The sequence below is a fragment of the Mesocricetus auratus genome, unplaced genomic scaffold (assembly GCF_017639785.1).
Source record: "Mesocricetus auratus isolate SY011 unplaced genomic scaffold, BCM_Maur_2.0 Super-Scaffold_15014, whole genome shotgun sequence".
Taxonomy (NCBI): Eukaryota; Metazoa; Chordata; class Mammalia; order Rodentia; family Cricetidae; genus Mesocricetus; species Mesocricetus auratus.
This window is the reverse complement of record NW_024429186.1, coordinates 44,827,315-44,853,280: the sequence shown is the minus strand read 5'-3', so window position 1 is coordinate 44,853,280 and position 25,966 is coordinate 44,827,315.

Genomic DNA, 25,966 nt, shown 5'->3' with positions numbered 1-25,966 from the left:
ATTTGATTTCCTGCCTGAGTTGCCTAAATAACACGATGCTTTCCCTATTTGAGAAACAAAATGAAATAACCCAGAGAATTAAGTGACACAGAAATTCAGGCCCACTGGTTTCCTCTCTTGAGACTTCCCCATGTCCTACAAATGAATAAATTCTACATGGATCTTAACAGGGATCTGTGGAAGAAACAAAAACCAGGTGTGATTCATACAATAAAACTGCAATTAGCTAAAGCACTCAGAGAATCATGTTATCTCTGGGTGGGGGAGGTGCCTTATTAAATGGTTTCCTTATCATGAGCTATTTCCTGCCTCAGTACTTGCTAATTAGTTGGCTCTGAATTGCATTTTAATAGCATGGGGAACTAATCTCTCACCTACCAATAAAGCCCAAAATGTTCTTAGAAGAGGAGTGTGAGCAGATCTGTGTCCCCCAGCTCCAGCACTCAGAAGCCATCAGAAGTCATCTAGTCCACTCACCCACTAATTCACAAGCTGCTTGCTGAGTTGCCGCAGCAGTATTTTCTGCGTATCTATGTCCATTTGTGAATGTTTTATAGTGTCTTAAAGCTATAGGAAAGTTGTCCACTTTACAAGGAAGTTGTGCTTGCTGGAGCCCCAAGGCATTGGTGTTTCCCAGGTCCACAGCTTTGGTCTTTGTGTCTCCATCCTTTGCAGAACAAGATTTTAAAACAAGACAACTTCCCCAAATTAGAGGCAGTAGAGAATAGCAGTGAGGAAGCACCCACTTTAGTAAATGAGAATTAGAAGCAGAGAGGGAGCACCCACAGGCATTAGTGAAGGAGAATGAGTTGCTTACTGATCTTGAGAAGTCGGCACCACCTGTTAGCATATTCACTGTTTGCTTGGCATTCCAGGAAGCTTCAAATTCACATTAAGACTTAAACTGAGGTCATTATTATTTCTGTTGTATGTTTCTATGGTTTGTGGCACATATGTGTATGTAGAACGTGTGTGTGTGTCTAATGAATGCTGGGAGAGTGCTTAAATCATCCCTTGAGTTGTGGGTAGAAGGCTGCCTCTCCTTGTACAACAGCAGGCATGGAGACATGGTGTTCTTCTGAGTGTCAGGAAGCATCAGAACATCTTTACATAGAAGCTGGGGTACAGCAGAGGGGACCACTGCGATCCTCCTGCCTCCTCAACCAGCTTACTGCAGTATCACCATCGGGTTGATCTACCATCTCCTGGTTTCCCCATGACACTTTCTTCCTTAAGACATCCATCTCTAAAGTCACTTTCCTGTTTACCTGTGCCGTCACACACCACCAGGAGACATACATGCCACCTTGCTCCTTTCTTGCAGAAACCGGGCACTCTGGAATGTGACTCACAGAAGCTGGATCACACTAAGATTTTAAAGATTTTCTAACACTGTAGACACAGAGCCTTCCAAACGACTAAATCAAATAGAAACTCCCGTAGTATTTTAGCCTCCCGCTAACTCCTACTACATACGCATCCGATGGGGAACTTCTAGAAACCTAAGCAAGGCAGAAATCTGAATGAAAATGAAACTTTCCCACCACCGCCGTGTCCTGCCTGCCATGGAGGCAGCCTACAGTCCTCCAGCCCCTCCTTCCACCAGCCCCGCAGAGTCCATACGGGATTCCCACGAGTTCAAACAAAGCTGTCAGCCTTCTAGGTCCGGGATCCCATTTGACTAGCTGTTTTCAGGTCTGTGCAATAAAGTCTCAGAATGAGGAGTAGCAAGATGTCAGCTAACACAGAACCCTGGAAAAGAATCCGGAGCCAGAAAGCCGGAAGCACACGACTCCAGTTTGTATTTTCCTCGCTCTCAGCTGGCCTTTCACCGTGATTGCGGAAGTTGTTCTCAGCAGCGGAAGTGGGCCACTAGCAACGAGATCCACACCTCAACTGAACTGGGTAGAGCGAGGGAGGCAAGAAATCTGTTTGTTTTAACTTATTTTAGTAATGACTTGGGGCCTGTTTCCTGTCCCTGGTGATGTTGCCTAGAAACCCTAAAATTTTGATTCGAATCCAAGTTACAAATGGAACATTTGGCAAAGCCCGGGAAAACACTCTCGGAACCCTGTCATCATGCAGAGAACTTTCTCTCCAAGTTAACTCTACATGTGGGTCACACATATGTGCAACTGCCGAAATACAATATGAAACTGTGTGCTTTTGGTTGTCAGTTTGTGTGTCATAAAAGGGTGATATTTTCTTCTTTTCCCCAAGTCCCTGACCCACAATAAAGCAACACTCCCAGTAAACAGACAGTGTTGGAAAAAACGTTTGTCTCTCTTCCTAGCCTTCATTTGCTGCCCCAGAGAAAAGTGATTAATACTAGTAAGGGGACCTCACTTGTCTTGGGGAAGGCTCAGTGGGTCAGCAATCAATGCCCAGGCATGGTCTCTTCCTCCCTCCCTCCCTCCCCCCCTCCTCCCTCCCTCCCTCCTTCTCTCCCTTCCTTCCTTCTTGGTCTCCTTTCTCTATCTGTCGGCATTCTGGGTAAAGGCCTGTCTGGTAGGGAAAGGGCCAGTGCTCACCCACCTACTTTGCAAGACTAGGCTAGTCCAACACAGCCCAGAGCACAAGGGCTCAGGGCACAGAAGGCACTTTGCAACTTTTCTCCAAGCCTGCAGCCTCCAGCCCAGCTCCATCAGTAGTAAAGCTGTTGTTTTGGTTTCATGTTCTATTTGCGGTTGACAACCTGCCAAGAACTGGAGAGAGAAGTGTGACAAACTCAAGCTGCAAAAGATTACTATAACCAGATGGCCAAAGAGGGGCATCTTCATACCTGGAGGGGGAGCACAGTCCAAAAATCCCTTCTGATGAATTCCCTCTGAGCAAACGAAAACTTGCCCAGAGTTACTGACATAGTGACCAAGGCAGGGACTTACCTCTGGGGTCCTAATCCAGTGATGTCTCTATGACTGATATTCAGTGCCAACTGTGGTCACCTCCGTGGCCTCCCTTTATCTGTCTCCTACCTCCATCTACAGAGAGTCTCCAGTAGCAATCAGATCTCTGAGTTCAAAGTTTTCCTATCTCCCACCACCTCACTGGAGCCAGTTACTGCAAAAGTCTCACGCAGCATGGGGTCAACAGCTGAAAGGACTCTGCTGTCAAGACCTGCTCGTTTAAGCTGGGTTCATGCTCAGTAGGTGAGGTGCTTACAGGGTAAGTGTGAATTCATATTCCCAGAACCCACACAAAGATGGATGCACTAGTGTCCCTGTACTCCCACAGCCAATGGGACACAAAGACAGGAGACTCTCTGGAAGCCAGTCTGCCAGCTAGCCTGGTTTATATGACTCATGAGCAGGACTCTCTCTCTCAAACAATGGGGAAGGCAAGGATGGATCCTGGAGGTTGTCTTCTGACCTCTACATGGAGCCATGGAAGGTGTGCACCCACTCACACACATATACACACCGCTACATTTTATCTCTCTCACTCCCCACCCTTCTCTCACACACACAGGGATGTCTTAAAATCCATTAATTTAGAGACGTGTGTTTCTTCCTATCCCCCTCCATTCTTGCTACATAAATCCCTGGTTCCTTGGTTGCCATTTTCAACCACTTGGAGGCTTTTACTCCTAGATAGCTTTCTTTCCATTGTCCACCTCATTTCTGAATGTCACACTGGCATCCCAGGGCTCTTCATTTTAATTTCTCTTCTTAGGTATTTCCCAAAGTCTACCAACTCTTTGTCCTTTCCTGAGACTTTAGCAAGAGCTGCTGAGAGTCATTTTAATTGACTAATAATCATTTTACATATTCATGGTGCACTGTATGATAATTCATGTGTATTTAACATGTAATGAAAAATTCAGGGAAATTCGCATTTCTTTCTTAAACATGCATCATTTCCTGAGGCTAAGAGCTTGCTGCTCCATTATGAAGACAGGAGTTTGGATGCTGCCATCCACATCAGGTGGCTTACACATACCTGTGATTCCAGTTTCAAGAAATTGATTCCCTCTTCTGGACTCCACAGTCACCTATATACACACATGTGCACATATGCACACACACAATAATAATAGTAAATTAGCTCTTTGTATTGGGTAGCTTCAAAGTTCTAGCTATTTTACAAAACGTATGACAAAATGTGGTGAGCTCCAGTCACCTTACTGCACTGTAGAAAAACTGATTCTTATTGAAGAAAATTCTATAAGCAGGAAAAGCGCTGCTTCAATACATCTCTGTGAAGGCAACATTGCCTAATAACCATTGTTACAACCAAGGAGCCCACTGTCATCCTGGACTCTGTGAGACAGTTTGTCAAGGGATGCTGGTCCAACCGCACCATGCATACTGTGATATATGCACAGGTTTGTTGTTCTACTACTCATAAAGAGCCTACTTCTCTGTAGCAGATTATTTCAATAAGAGTTTAAATATGCCAGTTTCTATATTCAAAGCAAACACAAAAGCATTCAAGCAAATGCTTTCTCCACTGCAGTTTGCATCGATACCATCCTCATTACTTAAAAAGATGCTTACACTCTGACTTCTCTTCATTTCCTTCTGTACCCCACTGTGGCCCCTTGGAACCACCAAACCTAGCTAATGCTCCCTTTTTCTCCTTCTGCTTGGCAGGTCAGTGGGAGCTACCCAATCAACCATGGCTCCTATTCTGAACATGAAGATGATGTGGCGCTGTCCTTATTTCTTCTTGACCCTCAGCGCCTCAGTCCATTTTTCTTCTCGGTTCTGATAGGTCAGTTGTGATTGTTTCTCCCAAATTCAGGCTACCTTAGTTTGATACATTTAAGCTGGTGTTCAGATCTGGGAGCCTCGGGATTCACTGCCACAACCAATGAGCAACGAGGGAACTCGGCTCTCAATATGTGTCAATCAGTATAATCTCATTCTAAGGATTCCAAAATTGGGATCAGACATGAGTACGTGGTCCAGTTTTACCTAGCAAAAAAGAAAGTCTTTTCTTGGAACTTTTAAGGAAAAAGAAAACATTTCCTGAGAAAATCATTCTTTTTTGTTTTTTGCATCACAGAGAGTAAAGAGAGCTGCTCCACAGCTTCATAAAGCAGTCAGACAAAAAGAAAGCTCCCACCACGTAAAGGCAGTACCCAGATGTGGAAAAAAAATGAGGAAGTTGATGGCATTGTTCAACTACTGCTTCTAATGAATCCTGAAGCCTACACTCCCCATGGGCTAGGCCATCACATAAAGTGTCATCCCTCAGGCACCTCTATTTGAGACAAGGTCTCACTAGCCTAGAATCAACCAAGTAGGCTGTACTGTCTGGCTATTGAGCTCCAGAGATCCACCTGTTTCCATTTCCCTAGACCTGGAATTTTAAGTATGTGCCACCAGGTCCTCATGTTTGCAAGACAAATAGCTTACCAGCTGAGTTATCTCCCAGTTCCTGTTACATTACCTCTTGTTGTTTGAATAAGTCTGGGTTTTCCTAATTATATATAACCAAAAGAATTGTTTCCAATTCACCACCCAACTAGCCTTTAATTTTTTACTTAATGTTGATCAATTCTAATCAATCTATGCTTCATAGTTATCATCCATTTGTATGTTAGCAGTCAAATTTTTATCTGTTGCTCTGACATTTCTTCCAAAGGTTAAAATGTATATTCATTCACCTGTTGGCTGGCATTTTCTCCTACACTGCTTACTATAGATCGAAGTCTATCCAAAACATCCACCCCTCATTACCTACTCCTCCCACTAAGTCTCCACATAATATGTAATCTGTTTCTCCTATAGGGATCCCTGTCTCAATGAATGCATCAAGCAGAAATTCAGGAGTCTTTTTGTGTCCTCCTTACACCCTCCCCCCATCTGTCAATACCAAATCCTGCCATTTCTGACTCCTACATGGCGCTGATTCATCAACTTCTCTATAACTCTACCTTAACCCAAAACTCCCATAGCTTTGCCTGAAATATGCAGTAAAAGAAGAGCTAAAAGGGGGATTTTAAATGGTAGATGTTTAAGGTGATAGACTCAACAGTTACATACACATGTCAAAACAGCACACTATGCCTCCCAAACTAAGTCTGTGTAGAAAAAAAAACAAAAACAAAAAATGTCTTGAATATTTCAGGATCTTCCTCTGACAGTATCTGCTGTCAAAGAAAGTACTTAAACACAATAGATCTGAAAAAAAAAATAGAATTGGTACAGCCTGCTCATTTGAGAGTGGGGTGGTTTTAGAGGAAATGATTCTTCAAGATGAGAAATTTGGGATACTCCTTACCTGAAACAGACTTCAGGGACCAGAAGGAAGGTTGCATATTAGTAATGGCTAGAAACAAAGCTTTGAGGAGAGGCAGAAGAAGCATCCTTGGGAAATCTGAGATGAGCAAGAGTTTCCAGCAAGTCTCCTGCATGTTCAGTAAAAGCAAACCTAGAACAGTTGCTGTCAGAGTTGTCTCCAAACAGGCAAAGAAGTAAGACATTTATACTCCAAGTGGAAGGGGTGGGGAACATAAAAGCCTATGTTAAACAGTTGGTGTGGTCAGGTATTTCACACCCCCAGGGGGTGATCCACCAGGGCAGCTGTAGATTTTGGAGACCTGGAAGCTATCCAGCTTGAAAGTGGGCAAAAGCTTAGAACTGGGCCGCAAACAGAAGCAAATCAAATACCTCCAACAGGTAGCAGTTACAACATAGTACTTTCATTCCAGGAAGTAATCAGCAATTAATTAATTGATTAATTAATTAAACTCTAGTGAATAACACAACTGTTTCCAAAAGAATTATACTGTATTTTAAAAGCTAATCATGAAAAGTTATGCATTAAATGAACTCCATATCCTTGACATTCTTAAAATGACAGAATAATACAATAGAAATTACAAAATACTGTTGAAAGAAATTAAAGACTCAAATAAGTAGAAATCCTTCATTTGTGGATTAGAAGACAAACACTACTGAATTGTTTAAAAGATTTAATTCAATCCCTGTCTTAATTCCAATGACATAAGGTGTGTGTGTGTGTGTGTGTGTGTGTGTGTGTGTGTGTGTGTGTGTGTTGCTGGAGGTCAAATTCAGGACCTTCCTTGTGCTAAGTAAGCAATCTTCTTTTGAACTATATCCTATCCTATCTTAAAATTCCCATGCACTCTCAAAGGATATAGACTAGCCACACAAACAAAGTTGGAAGTTTCTCACTTATTGATCTCAAAATTTCTCACAAAAACTGAAGGGATACAAACAGTATAGTGCTGGCATAGAGGTGTATACAGTTAAGACGGTAAAATAAATTAAATTGCATCTCTGTCTTACACCATACATAAAACTGACTCAAAGCCGGGTGGTGGTGGCACACGCCTTTAATCCCAGCACTCCGGAGGCAGAGGCAGACGGATCTCTGAGTTCAAGGCTAGGCTGGACTGACAGCCTCCAAAATAATACAGAGAAACCCTGTTCCGTAAAACCAAAGAAAAACAAAAAACAAAACAAAACAAAAAAAACAAAACTGACTCAAAGATGAATGAAAGACTTTCACATAAGTGCAACTTTTCTAGAAGAAGTTCTTGACTCTGGTTTCATTTTTGCACATGACACCAAAAGCCTGGGTAAGAAGAGAAAACTGGACAAATGGGATGACTAAAATTCTTCTTCCCAGCAAAGAAGACAATGATTAACGGAAAGGCAACTTGCAGGATGACAAAAACATTTGCAAACCATCTGTCAGATTAAGGGTTAATTTTTAAAATATGTAAGGAACTCTCATAACTGAATACCAAGAAGAAATAAAACTAATTGTTCTTTAAAATGTGCAAAGGGCTCAGATATTTCTTCAAAGAAGATCTACACGTGACTAACAGACATAAGAAAACACTAATAGAGTTGTTGATGCAAATCAAAACCCCTGTAAGATAGATGTTGCCTACCACCTGTTAGCATGGCCATTATCGAGAAAAGCAACAAAAATGGTGTCAATAAAATGGAGAAGTTGGAAACATACACCCTGTTAGTGTGACATGATGCAGTAACTATGGAAAATTCCATGGAAGCTCTTTGAAAATTTAAAGTTAGAACTAGCATATAACCCAGCAATTCCAAGTTTGGACACAGATCCAAAAGAATTTAACACAGGATGTCAAGAGACATGTATTCCCATGTCATTTCATCACTCGCAGTATCCAAAATATGGAAACAAACTAAGCAGCAATTGGCATGAGTGGATAAAGAAAACATCCAAGGGACTGGACAGATGAGTCAGTGGTTAAGAACACTGGCTGCTCTTCCAGAAGATACCACACCCACATCTCATAAGCATCTGAAACTCAAGTTCCATTGCCCTTTTCTGGCCTCTGAGAGCACTAGGCGCATGTGTGGTACTCAAACATACATGCAGTCAAACACACATATACACAAAATAATAAAATCAAAATGGCTGTGTGATGCCCAGTCTCAACTGATACATCACATCCTGAACCAAAAGCTCAGATATCACAGCAGAAAGTGGGCAGAAAGATTGCAAGAGTCAGAGGTATAGAAAGTTTGCTGTGAGTTTTGTCTCCTAGAAATGTCACTCTCCTCAACATGGCTGCCTAAACAAGAACTGGGCAAAACGCCAGTAGACACACTGACATGGAAGGGGGAAATCTCATGGGGCCCTAACTCTAGAGAAAGAATAAGGAATGGTGGGAGAGAGAGAAAGTAATCTTTCCCCGGAGGAGCCCCCAAATTGATTATCTAGTACCAAGTGCTCAGATCTGAAATTATATACATTATATAGACTGAGTAGATGTTACTTATCTATTTAGGAATACGCACACACCCACACACACACTCGCACATGCATGCACGCATGCACACACAGACATACACACACAAGCCAAGAACTTGAGAGATATCATTGAAGGATGCCTGGAAAAGACTGAAGGGTGGGAAGGGGGAAATGATATAATTATACTTTAGTTTCAAAGAAAATGTTTATAAAGAAAAATATTCAAAAATAAAACATTATTCAATTATTCAACTTTTAAAAAGAAAAAAATCCTTCCATTTAGGATGTAGATGAACCTTGAGCTAAGCAAAATAAGCCAGGACAAATACTGCAGGGGGAATACTGCAGAAATACTCCCCTGAGGTATCTATACAGTCTAACTCTTTGAGTCAGAGAACACAATTGTGATTGGCAGTCACGGATGGGGAGCATGTCATGAAGAGTGGTACTTCAGATGATGCAACCTGTAAGTTACACCAAGGGAATCAGGCCTACACAACACATTGCCAAGAGTTAATAATGCATACTGGACACTTCAGAATTTGTGGAGAGGGTAGGTCTCATGTTGAGTACTATTTAAATTTCATTTTTGAGAATTTTATTTATAATTACTGTGTTTATATTATTTCTACCCCTCTCTCTTCCCAGTCCAACTCCTCCCCTTCTCTCTTTCAACTCTGAAAATAATCTCCCTTCATTTCAGTAGATTCTACATCCCAGTGTGGGAGAAGGAGTTAAAATGTAGTTATGGGGTGACCTCAGATGCATAGCCCACAGGTTTCTTCAACAAGACTCCATGGTGATGCCACTGTTTTGCAGCCATCACTTTTCCAGTGAGCTTATCTGTGAACAGTGAGCAGATGCTAGGGTAGCCATGAGGACCAGAGACAGGATTACAAGGACAATTCCATCTTATCAGCCAAATGTAAGAATGCAATAGAAAGGAAGACAAAGTCATGTCTCCAATTTTCTTTCTAATCTTGCTTTCAATCTAAATCCTCTCAGTGAAAACTCAAATAGTAAAGTACCAGTGTTCTTAAATGCTTTATTTTTGACATTGTGAATTTCTCTTGAGTGACCAAGGGTTTGTTTGTTGTGGTGTATCAATGGAAGTTGGCGATATTTGACCACAGATTGGTACATGCAATAATAACTTACTATCAAAAACCTCTGCTGACTCTCCCTCTTTAGTAAAAGATAATATGACCTTTCCTTTTATCTCTGTGACAAAGTCATTGATAAATTCAATGCACTTTCAGTTCTCAGTGTGTTAAATTCACACAGCCCACAGTCCCTTTTTTGGCAATTACTGCAAGATATTCCCCAACTCCCACTTTTGTTCTAGATACTTTTCCTTCTGGTTCCCTATCTACTGCTGTTTCCAGTTTCTTCAAAACCTTATCATTTTATTTTTTGTTTATCGTGTGTGTGTGTGTGTGTGTGTGTGTGTGTGTGTGTGTAGATGTGTCTGAGAGTTGAAACAGGGTACTTGTTCACCACTGTGTACTCAAAGCTAGCTGACCTGCTAGCCAACAGGGAGTCTCCCATCTCCACTGTGCCTGTCACCACAGGAATGCTGGGATCCGGGTATCTGAACTCATGTCTTCTTGTCTACACACCAAGTGCTTTACTCACTCCACAGGCCTGTCTTTCTTTTCCTCATCAGTTCTTATTCCAGCATTCACAAAATTTTCAAGGTGCTGTGCTCAGTTCAATTCAAGCATGTCTGAGTACTGGGTGTGATGATCAGAGCTGTAGATACAAAGATAAAGAAGCCATGTAAAGCACAAGGCTATATAAAACATAGTCTGATCTGTAACTGCTACAATAAAATGACTCATGCAGGTGTCCCATCCACGGGCTGTAGTGAATAATAAAAACAGTGACGGCTGTCCTCTCCTCTTGATTCTCTTCCTGGGTTGGACTCTCAATTGTACAGCTGATTGAGATAAGGTAAATTACTGTCATGACACACAGGCGCAGTAAAGGATAAAGAGATCTCATTGAGGTGAAAGAACGGAGTGTCTTAGGTTTATCATTGCTTTGATGAAACACCATAACCAAAAGCTTCTTGGGAAGAAAAGGGTTTATTTCATTCATACTTCCAGGTAACAGTTGATCCCTGAGTGAAGTCACAGCAGGAACTCAGCAAGGCAGGAACCTTGAATGCAGGAGCTGATGTAGAGGCCATGGAGGGGTGCTGCTTATTGGCTTGCTCCTCATGGCTTGCTTGGCCTGTTTTCTTATAGAATCCAAAAGCACCAGCCCAGGGATGGTACCAACCACAATAAGATAGGCTCTCCCTCATCAATCACTCTTAATTAAGAAAAGATCTACAGGTTTTCAAATAGCCTGATTTTGTGGAGATGTTTTCTTAATTGAGGTTCCTTCTTCTCAGATGACTCTAGTTTGTGTCAAGTTGACGTAAAATCAGCCAGCACACTGAATGTGTGCTATACTGTACACTCTGCTTTGCTGCACTTTCCATCTGTGTGTGGAATCTTATCCCTTCAACCTTTATCAATTGTTGTGTATTATCAATGTCAATCAACACAAACAACAGGGACCCAGTAAGTGCCTGTAAAGTGAAGGTTTAATATGCTGTAGAAGCATGGCATTTTAAAGCTAACTTTATAACTGTTGAATATGAACAGCATCCTAACTGATGGCAGAGTCTCCTGCTAATGTTTTCCACACCTGTGCTCACAGCCTAGTTCTTGGTTGGCTCTCAGTTTCAGGTCTCCATGCTCTTCAGCTTGCTCTGAGTATCTTCAAGCAGACCCTCCATGTTGATTATGGATTTGTGTTATCTCTCAAGCCCATACCTTTCTGCCTTCCTATATTCTTTCTTTCTTGTTTGTTTGGGGTTTGTTGCTATTGTTTTTATTAGTTGTCATTTAGTTACTCAAATCAGAAATCCAATTATCTTCATTCTGTCTGCCCCTTCCCACCTCTTAAATAAATTTGGGGAGACTTCTTATTTTCCCTTCCTTTCTTATTTTCCTTTCAAGCCCACATTTGCCGCCCATTCTCATTTTCTTTGCCTTTGCTTTACCTTCATGGTGTCTCAGCCACAGACCTGGAAGTGCTCTATGATGCTCTAATGATGCCCTTTGGGGTAATCTAGTTGCAGGATTGCCACCATAGCCAGCTTAAAAGCCCAAATCATCAGCACACTCACTTCTTTGAATCCTATCTTGGTGTCATCCCTGCATCTCTCTGGTCCCTTCCTGCCCTTTTGTCTTGCCCTTTGTAATTTATTTGTCTACAGTGTTGAATCCTTCTCTTCCCTACCCTTATTTAAAATAAAGAGATTCCCAAGTCCTCTTTGGACCATCTTTTCCACTCAGTTCCTCTAACCCCAAACTTCTCCGAAGATAAGGGGGCCTTCAATCTCCTAAATAGACAAAGTCATTACGCTGGTTTGCTTTCTGTTGCTGTGATAAAACACCACAACAAAAGAAACGGGAGGAAAAGGTTTATTTGGTTTATCTGTATCACAGTCCATGACCGAGGGAGGGCAGGGCAGGAACCCAAGGCAGTCACCTGGAGGCAGGAGTTCATGCAGAGGCTGCAGAGGAGTGCTACTTACTGGCTTGCTCAGTCTGCTTTCTTATGTCATTCAGGACCACCTGCTAGGGATGGCAGTGCCCACTGTGGGCTGGACCCTACCACATCAATCAAGATAACCCCTACAGAGTTACCCAAAGACAATCTGATAGAGGCATTTTTCTCAATTGAGGTTCTTCTTCCCAGATAACTTGTGTCAAGTTGAGGAAAAGCTAACTAGGACAGTCACTTATTAGGAAGGATGTGGGTAGGAAGAAAAATAAGGTTCTTGCTATATTTGAGAGTCCTAAGAAAAAGGTGGAGAATTTTGAAGAAACGAAGTGTGAGGGTACAGGCATTTTGCTCAGAGGCTTCTCCTCTTAAAACAAGGAACTTGTCATTTATTAAACCACTAAGAATTATCACAGAGACATAGACGATGAGCTTGCAATGACTACAATGGCAAAAAAAAACCCCAGCAGCTTCTGTGTTCCTGTGGGACCCAATCTGCACTGGTCCTTGGGATCCCAGGTACATACAGAATAAACTGTTAGGATTTAAAGATATTTCAGAACCTTTGTTGTCAACAAGTCTCTAGTGGCTCAGCTATTTTAGGCTCAATCCAAACCTAAGTTCAGAAAATAAGCTGGTTCCCATTATATTCATGACAAAACCAATAAGCTGTCTTCCTTCATAGCAAAAAATGATTAGCAGCTATGACATAATCTGCATAGATTATTTAGTTTGTGATATCGATACAGAAAAATATCTCAAAGAAGAAAACAACTTACTGTGGTGTTTAAATTGTTTCCTCCATGAAGTAAAATGAAGAAAAAGACAATCTGTATTTTAAAGATGGAGTGCCAGGTCATTTTCCATCAAATGGAAAGAATAAACCAAACAAGGGACTACCAGTGTCTCAGTCCATGAAGAAAACAAGGTAAGCTATTCTGTCTATCCTGAGATGGAAGTGATACTCTCCAAGGCTTACCTCTGAAGCTCATAAATGTCTCACCCACTCTACTGTCATTATTTGTTTATATGTCTGTTCCTCTTACTGAAATAGAAGCCATTTAAGAACAGAGCCACCTTTTGTAGCCTCCTGGTCCTCTCGGACTTGACTGAATAACTTCTTCTTGGACTAGTTATAATCGACCAAACTGTCCTGTAGAAGAATCCTGTTTGTCCTTCCAGGGAATGTTTCCTGGCACATGGACTCTTTAAAATGGAGCACATGCATGCATTTTATTGACTGGGACTCAAGTAGGAGCCATGTCCAGAACAAAGCCAAGTTCCCTGACAGGACTTTAAATCAAGTGTTCTGTTTCTAAGAAGCTATTTCAACCTCTGTTGTCTTGGTCTTCGAACTCTTAGTGATTGCTTAATGCTATGCAGCTGTCTTCACTCCCTCACTTTTAACTTCCTCCACTGACCAAATGTACTCAACAGTTATACTATAAGGAAGTAGCATTCTGAGTGGAATTGTAGTCTCACATTTACCTCTTCATTTTACAGCCTTGTCTCTCTCTCCCATAAGCATAAGCTACCCTCTTCACACCATCCGTCATTCTATCACCTTAGACACTAACAGGAGGAAGAATTTCTACATAATGTACCAGCTTGGCACACGCATCCGTCCCAAGACTTGTTGGTTGCTGGTACTGTTTTTATTTTATCTTCTGTCTTACGTCCTCAGTGCCATCAATGGACTTGGCTTTTCTATGACAACACCACCAAGGAAGAAAATTCCATCATTCTTTTCAGGAGAAAGGTAAATAAATGAATTAGCCTGCAGATAATTTTGCTCAAGTTCTTATGTTCCACTAGAAAACATTCTCTTAGCATGACAGAATGTCTGACCATCTTGATAAAATTGCGTTCTCTTTGAGTTTTCTTTATGTTTAGCCAAGTGTTACCATCTGAAGCGAAGAACAGAGGGATGGAAGGATAACTCAAGGTTCCAGGCACAGCTTGACTCCTAGTCAAAGTCACTTAACTTCTTCAGCTGTCATTGCACTTGGACTAAGCAGGGGAGAGGCTGGAATCTGCACGAAAGGTTCTTTTGTGTGGTTTTAAGGACACTGATAGAGCTAACATTTTTCCTTCTTGACATCTAAACAGGTGGCTTGTCACAATGTCATGGATGCTGACAAGAGGTGTGAGATCCTGGTCAGAGACTAAGGGTTTTGTTATAATAATCACAGCCAGAAGCTAAGTGTGGCATAGTGGCATTGGCTCTCCTTGCTCCCAAGTCAAATGGGCATCTGTTTGCATTTTGGAAGAGAAACTCTGTGTTCAAGGATCCTAAATCTTATTGTGATGGATAGTATGCATGCTGCCTTTGCTCCAGAAGCAAATATGTTCCCCATTTTTCCAAGCCAAACTGCTATGTGAACATGAATACATAGGCCAGAACAAAAGACAATTGGTGCTTTGCTCCTAAAACATGTGAAAACTTCAGAGATCCATAAAGAAGTGGAACTGGTACTTGGTCTCCTTTACAGACATCTTTGTAGAATGACTGTAAGATGAAAATTGTGTTTCAAGTGCTTAAATAGAGAGAGTAGCACATTGTAGACACCTGTTGAGTGTTGTGATATTGTATGTATGTCTCAAGATCACACCAAAAAAGAGGAAAGAAACATGTACAAAAACACATAACTGCACATCTGTATAGACGTATGAACAGACAACATACATACATGTATCTTGCCGATTCTTATCTTGTAACTGCCAAGCTAGTCCTCAGTCATACTTAGCATCTAGGCTGACTTCTCATCCTACACCCTAAGCCTGACTGGAAGCCCAGTGGATGGCGAAGTTCTGCTGAGGGAAGTGCAATGGTTTGAAGGTTTCCCTCAGAAGGAGGCTGGCTTTATTGTGGCTACAATGTTATGTGCTTATTCATGTCTGCATTTTCTTCAGGTTTGTCTTTGCAGTGGTTTGAATGAGATGAACCCTTAGTCTCAAACATTTGAATATTAGGTCCCCAGTTGGGGGTATTATTGGGAAGGCTTAGAAGTGTGGCCTTGTTGGAAGAAGCATGTCACTTCAAGCAGTCCTTGAAGAGTTTAAGGACTTGATCCATTCTCTGTATGTTTCCTGCCTGTGGTTTAGGATGTGATTCCTCACTGCTGCTCCATGTCTTCTGTCGCAGTCGACTCCTATCCCTCTGATCCATGAGTCCAAATAAACGCTTTCTTTTGTAAGTTGCCTTGGTCATGGAGTCTTATCACAGTAACAGAAGAGTAACCAACACAGACCCCAGTGAATCTGCATTTAAATCACTGATTTTACTTAAAGCTGTCTTGTATGTTTTGTAAGCTGATTTAAAGAGAAATGAGCTGAGTGATTTAAACAAAGGCTAGAAATAAAAGAAGCAGCAAAAATGCGGTATATTTTAAGTGGATGTTTGAAAATATTTACTTTTTCCCTGTCTGAGAACTGTAATGCAGAATTCATGCATTCCCTTTCACATTTTCACTGCTCAGTCCCTTTTACAGTCTGTAGTAAGCCAAACAAAACCAACTCCTTCATGCCCTCTACTGGATATCTGAAGTTAAACATCAACAACAAAACAAAATTGGTAAAAATGTACACAACCAACAGTCAAATGCTAGTTGTAACTTCTGAGTTTTTATCTCCCGTTGTTTTGCTTTCCAATTTGTTTAGTTTTGGTTCTTTGAAACAGTATTTCACTATACAGCATGGATTGACCTCAAACTCATGGAAATGCTCCTGCCTCAGCCTTACAAGTGTGGGATCACAAACATAAACCACCATACTTAGGTACAACTTCTTTAAGGCAAAATTAATCTACAATAGCTCACTGTAGTTACAATTCCCTTTTCTGTGCCTAAGATGTGCATTAACCCTTCCAGGCATGGAGACATTCTTGCTTGAGAGAAAGCAGTGAATGGATGTGGTTTATATGGCTGCCACTATGAGTTATCAGGAAGGATGGCTGAGCTGCTGGGAGGTGAAGAAACCTGTGTCCTGGTTCTGTCTTAGCATCTGCTGGTGACTGGAATGACTCTTAAAAGAGTGAGGTGGTAAAGTCAGTCCATGGGACACAGAACCCATCGGAGGGTCCAAGAGGTTCCTTACTTGACAATCTGGCCCTTCCTACCAAGTACTCTTCAGCGGTAACAGGGAAGATGTTCCCAAATTCAGTTCACCTAGCTGCTTCCCAGGGCTTATTCTTACTCAGCAGCATTAAATTAGATTAAATATGAAATGCCTTCTTAGAGTCCCTCCCAGGGACCCTGGGTGCTTTCCCCAAAATCAAGTAATTAACTGGCTATGGTCTGGTGTGCTGGCTGTGGAAACTGCCCTCCCCGGTCCGGCTGGTCCTCTCAAGCTTTAAATCAGGTTCACATGGTACAGCTGTCTCTTCACCATGACCTTCACATACTCAGACCAGAGCCACAGTTCAAAAGGGCCTTGGAAGAGCTCAGAACCTCCAGCTTTGAGGGTGTGATTTTCCTTCAGCTGAGATTTATGGAGCAATTGTTACACTCCAGGTACAATAGGCATTAGTCCCATGTGGTCTGTCTTCACAGCAGCTCTGTTTGTCGGTAAGGAGACAGAAGCCTCCAACAGCATTCCAAGAGCCCACAAGAGTCAGGGGAAAGCTGGAAATTGGAGCAAAGTGGACCCACTCTGAAGCCAAATGACTACTGATGTTCACACAATACTGCAGACTCGGGGACAACCCAAGGTGATGTGCAGACTCTGACTCCAGGAGAACAGTCCTATTGCTATGAAAGGCAGGTCCAGTAGTTGAGCAAGGGGAGACCACCCTGAGAGATGTACAGTCCTCAGTCTCATTTGCTTTCTCTACTTCAGGGGAGGTCAAGGTTGTAAACATTGGCTTACTTCTGGTGCAATTTCCTCCCCAAACCCCAAATAGAACAAGGCTCCAAGATGACTCTCTTGGATTCTTTTTACTGTTGCTAAAGGGTCTTTGAGAGGCAAACAATATAGTCACGACTTACAAGTATTTGTTAAACTTACATTACTCTCTTAAGAAGAGAACAGGAAAAATGACTTCTTCAAGAGTCCATCTAGGGCCTAAGAGTCTACTCAGCAGACAAAGGAGCTTGGCACTAGCCCAATGACATTGAGCTCAGTCTTGTGCACCACACAGCAGGAGAGGAAATTGTCCTCTGACAACCTCTGACCTCTGCATGCAGCTCATGGCACATGTGCCCTCAAACACACAAAGACACAGACACACATATACTCATGCACCCATACACACACACACACAATGAGTTAAAATTCTAAAATGTGATTTTAAAAACAGAGTCAGAGCCTATCCTAACCACTCAATGTGAAATCCCATTAAATAGGTGACAATTGCTAGGTTTGAAAGTAAGATTCCATTCTAACACATGGAGGACAGCAGAAGCCATATATAGACAGCAATAGCATCTATAGACAAGGAATTCTGCAATGAATGAGCAAATGGCAACAAAAGTGGTGCTTTTCTTGTAGCCAAAATGGAAAGGAAGCTGGTTTATCCTTCCTTGGCCCTGGGTTGATTTATATGTTCATAGACATGCTCCCACTGCTAAGAGTTTTCTACAAGCTAATCTTTTTTTTAAAGATTTATTTATTTATTATGCATATAGTGTTCTGTCTGTGTGTACCCCAGCATCTCATTACAGATGGTTGTGAGTCACCATGTGGTTGCTGAGAATTGAACTCAGCACCTCTGGAAGAGCAGCCAAGTGCTCTTAACCACTGAGCCATCTCTCCAGCCCCAAGCTAATCATAATAGCTACCAAACTATAAAATAGCCTAGCCAATGACTAAGATACATATTCTTATAGACAGATAATACTCAGAGGCCACAGAATGATTTTGAAAATATATTCACCTTGTTTGTATATTCCAATGTCTTCCATGCCTCCTTCCATGAATCAGTAGAAGAAAATGAATAGGATTGCTCTATGAGCACAATCCTTTCCTTATGAGAGGCTGTCACAGAGTTTGGATCATGTGTGGTGGGGGTGCCGAATGAAAATGTACTTATAGGTCAGGCCCATCAAGTAAATGAAATATAAAAACAAATGTATTTTTCATTCATTCCCATAATTATTTCTTTTTAACTATATTTAGCACTTGTGTGTGTGTGTGTGTACTTGAATGTGCAAATGTGCACACACCATGATCAGTTGACAACTTGCAGAAGTCTGTTCTTTCTCACCACCATATATGACCTGAGGATTGAACTCACATCATCTGGCTTGGTGGCAAGTGCCTTTGCCTCCTGAACCACCTTGCCAGCCCTCCAGTAACTATTTCTTCTTAAGACTGACTGTATGCCTGGATTTCTATGGGGAAACTTCCTGGGTGAAAAACAACGGTTCACATGGATTTCCAGTAAACCAGTCACTTGGAAACAACCCCAATTGAAAGGAATTACATAACAGTAAAATTCCCATTCACTTATTTATTGCTTAGGCAGCTTTGTGATTTATTTGCTAGGTTTTATTCTCCACGGCTGTGCAACTTTTCTGTGATTGTTTCTTTTTTAAACCATACTCTCCCTCACTTTCCCATCATATGCAACCCTTAGTAGAGGATTTCATTGTCCTTTTTATTCCTACAGAAGAGCAGATTTTACGTATGTAGAGGAAACTGATCAATGTTCAGTTAGCCCAGTTTCATGGCAACTTTTTTTACCTCTGCCTTTTCCATCTTAGCAATGATAGTCACAGACTTTGGACCCAAGACATTGTCTCAAAGGTGTCCACAGCTCCCATAGGATCTGTAGTAGTTGCTCCTCACAGCTTCCTCCAGCTTAGCCAGAACACCTTTGTCTTCTGAGCTAACCTGTGAAGGCAATGGAGATACATTTCTTCCTGTGGACCAGCCGCCCCAGACTGCCCTTCCTCCTGAGGACTCTGTAGAAGACCCCCATCTTGTGACACAGGTGGGAATACCAGCAGTTGGATACATCTCTGTCACGTGTGATCACCACTGGCTAAGTCTTCTTGTTTTCTACCAAGTATTGGCCTATGATTGAAGGTCAGGCCGTCTTTCAGTGGGGGAGAGGCCCCTTGGAGCAGCTTTCTTCTCACCAGGTCAACAGTCTCTGCTCCTTCTTCTCACGTCCCATCTCTTGCGGCAGGATGGGGATGGGGGACACGGTAGCTAAAGCAGAGCTTTGACAGTCCAAGCTGGATGAGCTGGTTTATTGCAGGAGGTGCTTTCAGCTGATGGTAGAGGACTCTGCAGCTGCAGCCAGAAGTAGCAGAGCAGTTTGACGTAACCAGTGATGTCTCATTAGGACTGGGTTTCCTGGAATCCTCAAACAGAGGATGCATCACCTTTTAGGGCACCTCATTTTTCATAACAGCGGATCCAGGGCCCCCTTCTTCCCCATGGCTTTCTTCACTCTTCACAGGATAGAAAAGGGAAATCCTGTCTGCGATCCCACCCACACCGCAAGTCATTTGGAGCAGGAGTCCTGTTAAAAATCTAGTCAAATGCTCTAGGAAAGTGGACTAGAGGTGTCTCTCAGTTGGTAGAATGCTTGTCTGAAATACACAAAGCTCAGGTTCAACCCCCAGCTTCAAATAACCTGCGTGTGGTGGTACACACCTGCAATTCGAGATTTGAGAGACTCAAGCAGAAGAATCAGAAGTTCAAGGTCATCCTGAGCTGTACAGTGAGTCCCAAGCCTGCATGGGATATGAGAAACATATCCCATGTACCAGGTTAGCAATAGATTTGAAAAGCAACACGAAGAAGGTCTCAGGTAAGCCAAATCACATCCCTCTCTAACAACAGAACCAGGTAAGAGCCCTCTGTTTTCAACCTCTTTGACGTTGTCTAGACTCTACTTAAAGTTTTCAAGTTAGATCTTTCCACACAGAGACACAAATGCTGGAGAGAGAGAGAGCAGCAGGCAAAGAAGATGATGACATGATCTACCAGAAGGTGGCAGTGTTGCTTTTCCAAACATCTCTCAGGTTGCAAGGTTATTTCTTGACCCTTGATAGTCTTCATTCACAGGTACGTTTTACAATGAAGTGTAGCCTGGCTCTGTTGCAAATTTTACCATAATAATCCTCAAAATATTATCATTGACAAAAGTATTTTTTTTCTTTTAAAGGACAGCATGACTCAGCAATCATGCGTTAAGTCATTCCTGTAAACTTTCCTGCCCAAAGTTCTGCACAGGAATCTGAAGTAAAGGACCTGGGACCTTAAGAAATTTTAGGTACACATGAGAAAACCTGTGTTCACAAAACCACAGGATACCTGTGCTTGGGATTCTGGTTCTAATGTAACTAGATGCTTCTGAGTCGTCTTGCCTCTTGGACACCAAGCTGGTCAATCTCTCTTCATCTGTAGCTTATTGCGGCCACACTTTTCTCCGCTCTCTTGTTTGTTTGACTAGAACTGTCTCAGCGTCGTACGTTCCCGGTGATGAAGACCTAGCCCTGCGTGCTTGAACATTTCCTCGTTGTTTTTCTCCTGAACGGCCAACTAGCTCCGGACTCAGAGGTCCTATTATGACACTGGCTGAAGGGTTACAGCTCTCCAGAGGTGTGTCTGTCAACAGGCTATTTCCTACAGAATCCTGTTCACAGGTAACAACAATTTGAAAGAAAAAAAAAGCACAAAAGATGGGCGGGGCTTTCATTGCCTGGTCCTTTTTTCTGCTAAGCAGAGGCTCCTGTTCAGCTGCGATTAAGCCCGGGTCACGGCTGGTGCACCACAACACTCTGGTTCAGGAAGGCCACGGAGGCGCAGCATCTCTGGCCCATTTCCATCTCTTGTGGAAACCACATTACAGGTTCAGGAGGAGCGGCAGCTGGCCTGTCACATCATTTTACTGTGTTTACAGGTCAAAGGGCAGCAGTCAGTTCACACCCACTGCCCGGATCCTCTCCACCATCTCCGGTTTGAGAGCCTTTCACCAGAGTTCATTTCTGAGAGCACAGAGGCTAATGCTGTTGAGAGAAAACCAGTCTACCTTGCAGCAGCTGCTGCCACCTGTACCTGTCCCCACAGATGCCTGCTTTTCATCTTCAGTGGGCTTCGAAGCTAACTGCCCAGACAAGGCATGCCAGGGAAACTGACCACAGACAGACATGACACTGTGGCTAAAATTAAAACTGCATACCAGCCATGCATTTTTAACACGAGCGTTTATGGAAATTGAGCCCTAGTGTTTAGACAGTCTTTTACTTCATTGGTTATTTATGATGTTTTGGGCATGGGAACATGAGCTAGACAGGAAGGCCAGAGAAGAGGAGGGCCTGAACTACCAACAGCCTATCCTCTTGTAAATGAAAATAAAATTCTTGCTTTCTCCAAGCTGCATTAAAAAAAAATCTTCCAAAGAACAAATTACCAGGATTTTAGTACTCTTTTTCTAATATGGGATGTCTTTCCGTGTGCTGCAAATGTGTGTTGCTTTTATTGGTTGATGAATAAAGCTGTTTTGACCAATGGCCAGGCAGAATATACCTAGGCTTCGGAAAATCCAAAGACGCAAAGAGAAGGAAGGCGGAGTCAAGGAGACACCATGTAGCTGCCGGGGAGGCAAGATGAGCCTCATGGTAAAATATAGAATATAGAAATGGGTTAATTTATTAGAGAAAGCTAGCCATTGGCCAAACCAATATACTTTAATACCAAACCTTAGGGTGTTATTTCATAAGTATCTGTGGGGACCTGGTGGCTGGGAGAGAGCCTTGTCCAGTGGGACTGGGCAAAACAGAGAAAAATTTCTAACTACATTTTTCCATTTAAAAAAAAAAAGCTTTTTCAATGAATTTGGAAAACTAGTTGTTCAATGCCTTTAGTGGAGTAGAAATAATTGAGAGAGGAGAAAAATCTTATCATAAATAAATGGCAACGTAAACGTAATACAATGAATACACTTGTAAGTGTATTTTGCTGAATTATTAATGATTATTGATGCTATAGGTTAATTTATTTAACTAATAAAAGTGGATATTAGCATAGCATTTGATTTGAGAAGTAGGAAAATAAGAAGGATTGAGAACCCCAGGAATAATGTTATCCCCAAGCATGATTAGTTCCTCGCTGCTGATGCAGGCCTGACAGGGGAATCTTTATTTAAAACATGTGCATGAGATTTACAAGCTGGGGGGGGGTTACAAACTAACAGTAGATGTCGTCCTGGGAGTATGTTTCTACCAACAGAGTCCCCCATACAACAGGGAGTGGCCGCCCCCAGGGGCTGAGTCTCAGCAGAGAGCATCGTTCATTTGATTGTACGCCCCTCCTGCTGCCCTAATTGAGCCTCCAAGATGACTGACTGGCCTGCTGTCTTCAGAGAAGCCAAGGCATGTTAGGCTTTGGGTCCTGAAAGCGTGAATCGCTCCTCGCTTCACATTTGAGACCATATCTAGGAATATTGTAACCGAAGTACAGGTGCTGGGAGTACCCGGGAAAGATGGAGCCTTCTGACAAGAAGCAATGAGACATCCAGGAGGAAATCTTGTGAACCACGAATCACTATTCTTGAGCCTAAAGAAGTCATTCCGATTTCTGTTTCAGCAAAGCCAAATGATGTGTACCAGGGCTAGTAAAATGCACCAAACAAGACGCCAGGCCTGCCCCCATTGGTCTCATTGGCCAGTTTGCTACTGACAACACACAGGCCTCCCTCCAGCCAGGGTATTGCAATACTCTCAGAAGATTTGCTGACAAAGGCCAACATCACCAGCCCAGACTAACAGATTCTGGGTCCTGCTGTCTCCTACCTTTCCCTGAGTCTGTTCTTTCCAAAGTGAGGCTGAAGCGCTGGATGAAGCTGGGGTAGAGAAGACAGGTGACATGGCTAATGGAATCTACAGGAGCCGTCACATCCTCCAACTCAGTTCCCAATGCGTCGCTGTCACATAGACTCACGAGGCTGCTCTGACAGGCAGGGTCACTTGTCATGACAGATATTCAAACACTGCACATACTTGCTATGTAAGTACTCTGACAACAGCAGTTAAAAATACTTCAAAGGGCTGGGCCTAGAGCATAGTGGTATAGCACTTGCCTAGCACGCGGCAGGCCTTAGTTCCATCCCCAGCACCACACACACATACACACACACACACACACACACACACACACACACACACACACACGGCAAAACCCATTTTTGGAAGCACACTATACTCACACGCTTCACTTAGACTTGGTGCTAGCCACCTTTGGCTCAGCATACTGACATGAATAAATAGTTGTATTGTCATAAAACCAAGCTACAATTGTTTCTTATGGTACATGAGTATCCACTTCAAATTATACACATTTTCATATACCTTGACAAAAGTTTCCTTATTTATAAAGGCAGGATAATTTTCTGTGTTAGGGAGCCAGCTAATTAAGGGTCAAGTATTCTTTTTACAACCTATAAGCCACAAATGATTTGTATAGTTTTAGATCATTGAAAAAAAAATTTAAAAACCCAAAGAGAGATGGGGGTGCAGTTCAGTTAATACAATACTTTCTTGGAATGCATGAGTCTCTTGGTTCAATCCCCACAAGCACATAAACTAGACATGCTGACTCACGCCTGTAATCCCAGCACAAAGGAGGTCGAAGGGCTGGGGTCAGAAGTTCAAGGTCATCCTTGTCTACAAAGCGAATTCCTAGGCTGTATAAAACTCTCAGTCTAACCAAAAGAAAAGTACTATTTCATGGCATTTGAATTTTTCATAACTTTGTTGAGGCACAATGACATTCCTTCCTTCCTGTACTGTCTATGGCCTTTGGATCAGATGTTACAACACACTTGAGTAGCTGAAACATATATAGATAGTATCACTTACAGAACCTAAAATATTTATATTACTATTAACTTGTTGTATTTGTAAATATCTGTGTTTATCCCTGGTCCTTTACAGAAAGCATTAGATTATCCTTTTTCTAAATTAAAGGGCAAAAGATATGGATCAATCAAATAAAGTAGCTGATCCTACTTGTTGATTTTTTTTTTTGCTTGTTTTTTGTGAAATATACTATTTGGGCTTTTGGAGTCACAGTTTTGCTATGTAGTCCAGGCTGGCCTTGAACTTACCATCCTTTTGCCCCAGTCTCTCTTTTAGTTACGTTATGAGCAAACACACAACAACACTACACCTAGCCAGTGTATTTTTTTTTTCAAACAAAGACTTAAGCATACTAGGTACTTCCCCACCCAGCAGCATCCCCATTGGTATGTGATTTCTGTGAGACCTAGACTGGAGGAAAGAGGAAACTTTTTGGGAAATGTGTATTCTGTGTAATTAAACAATCATGTCATAAGGATGTTGTCTCTAGGGCAGTGATGGAATTGTGCCTATTTGGGAGGGCATCTCTTCACTTAGAAGCTATATTCTGATGTAGTTACCGCGAAAGGGCTGACTATCTGTAACTTTTTTCTTACAAATGATTCATTTCTATTCTTCTAACATTTCCATGGGACTGGAAAATTTCAAAACAAAAAGTTGGAGGAAATAAAAACAAACCTCAAAAACAATAATAATTTGCAAAGGCATCATGGGTGAGAATGTAAATGGCTGATCAATGGGCACCACATGCTGAGGGGCAGTCCGCTAACCCAGGCAGCCTGAGGTTTGCAGAGAAACCGCCTTGGCAGTCACACTTCAGAGCTTGTCATCCATCGACCCACGTCTCTCATCTTTGTGGCTTTGTCTAAATTCTCCTTTCTATTTTTCCTGAGCTGATTCCAGATTGTGAGGGGTTTACCAAAGATTTACTTGTTATCTGATCTCCACACTTAAAGTGAATATGATAGTCAGGTTTTAGCCTGTCTTTCAAGAAACAGTTTTTAAAATACCTCCCATATAAATACATTTGGGGGGAGGTTCTTCTTTTCCTTCTTTTTTTTTTTCTAGTGGGGCCTTGAAATCTATCATTAGCTGCCGCTTAACCTTTTGAAAATGAATTGCAGGGCTGAGGAGAGGACTCAGCTGGTAAAGGGCTTGCTGAATAAGTATGAGACTGGAGTTTGATCCCAGGACCCATAGTCAAAGAGTACGGGATGCTAGACCTACATTTAGGTTCTGAGGATATGGAGACCAAAGGATCCCCGGGGTTCACTGACCAGCCAGCCTAGCCTAGTCAGAGAGCCCCACTAATCAGAGAACCCCATGCTTCAGTGAAAAACTGTCCCAAAAGACAGGTAAGTAGCTTCCGTAGAGCAACACCCAGAGTGACCCTGATCTGGCTTCCACACATGTGTATGCACACTTCCCCACACATACTATGAGAAAAGAATTAATTCTTTAAGATGCAGCATCTCTTTAACCAGAACAAACTCACACACACCCACAATGAGCAATATGTACCACTCATTATGCCCCATTTCTCCTCTCTTTCATTCATGTATTATTTTGTCTGTGGGCAGTAGTTTTGGGGTTCAGGCACCAGCTGGACTGTAAGTTGTTTTCAAAGGCTTCTTAGAGGTCAGCAAGGGCTTTAAACTCAGTTTGGAAGCACAGCAGGCAGGACCCACAAAGCAGCACACCGTCAGCTCTGGAATTGGTCTCTGTCACTGTCACTCTTCAGAACTGTGACTCCCTGTCAGGTTGACTCATTGTAATAGAAAATCTATGTCATTGCATTAGTTTTGTCTGATTGTCAAGGAGAGATTCTGCAGGCTGTCACTCCTCAAGGGAAACAAAATGGCATTTGTTTTATTAATAGAGTC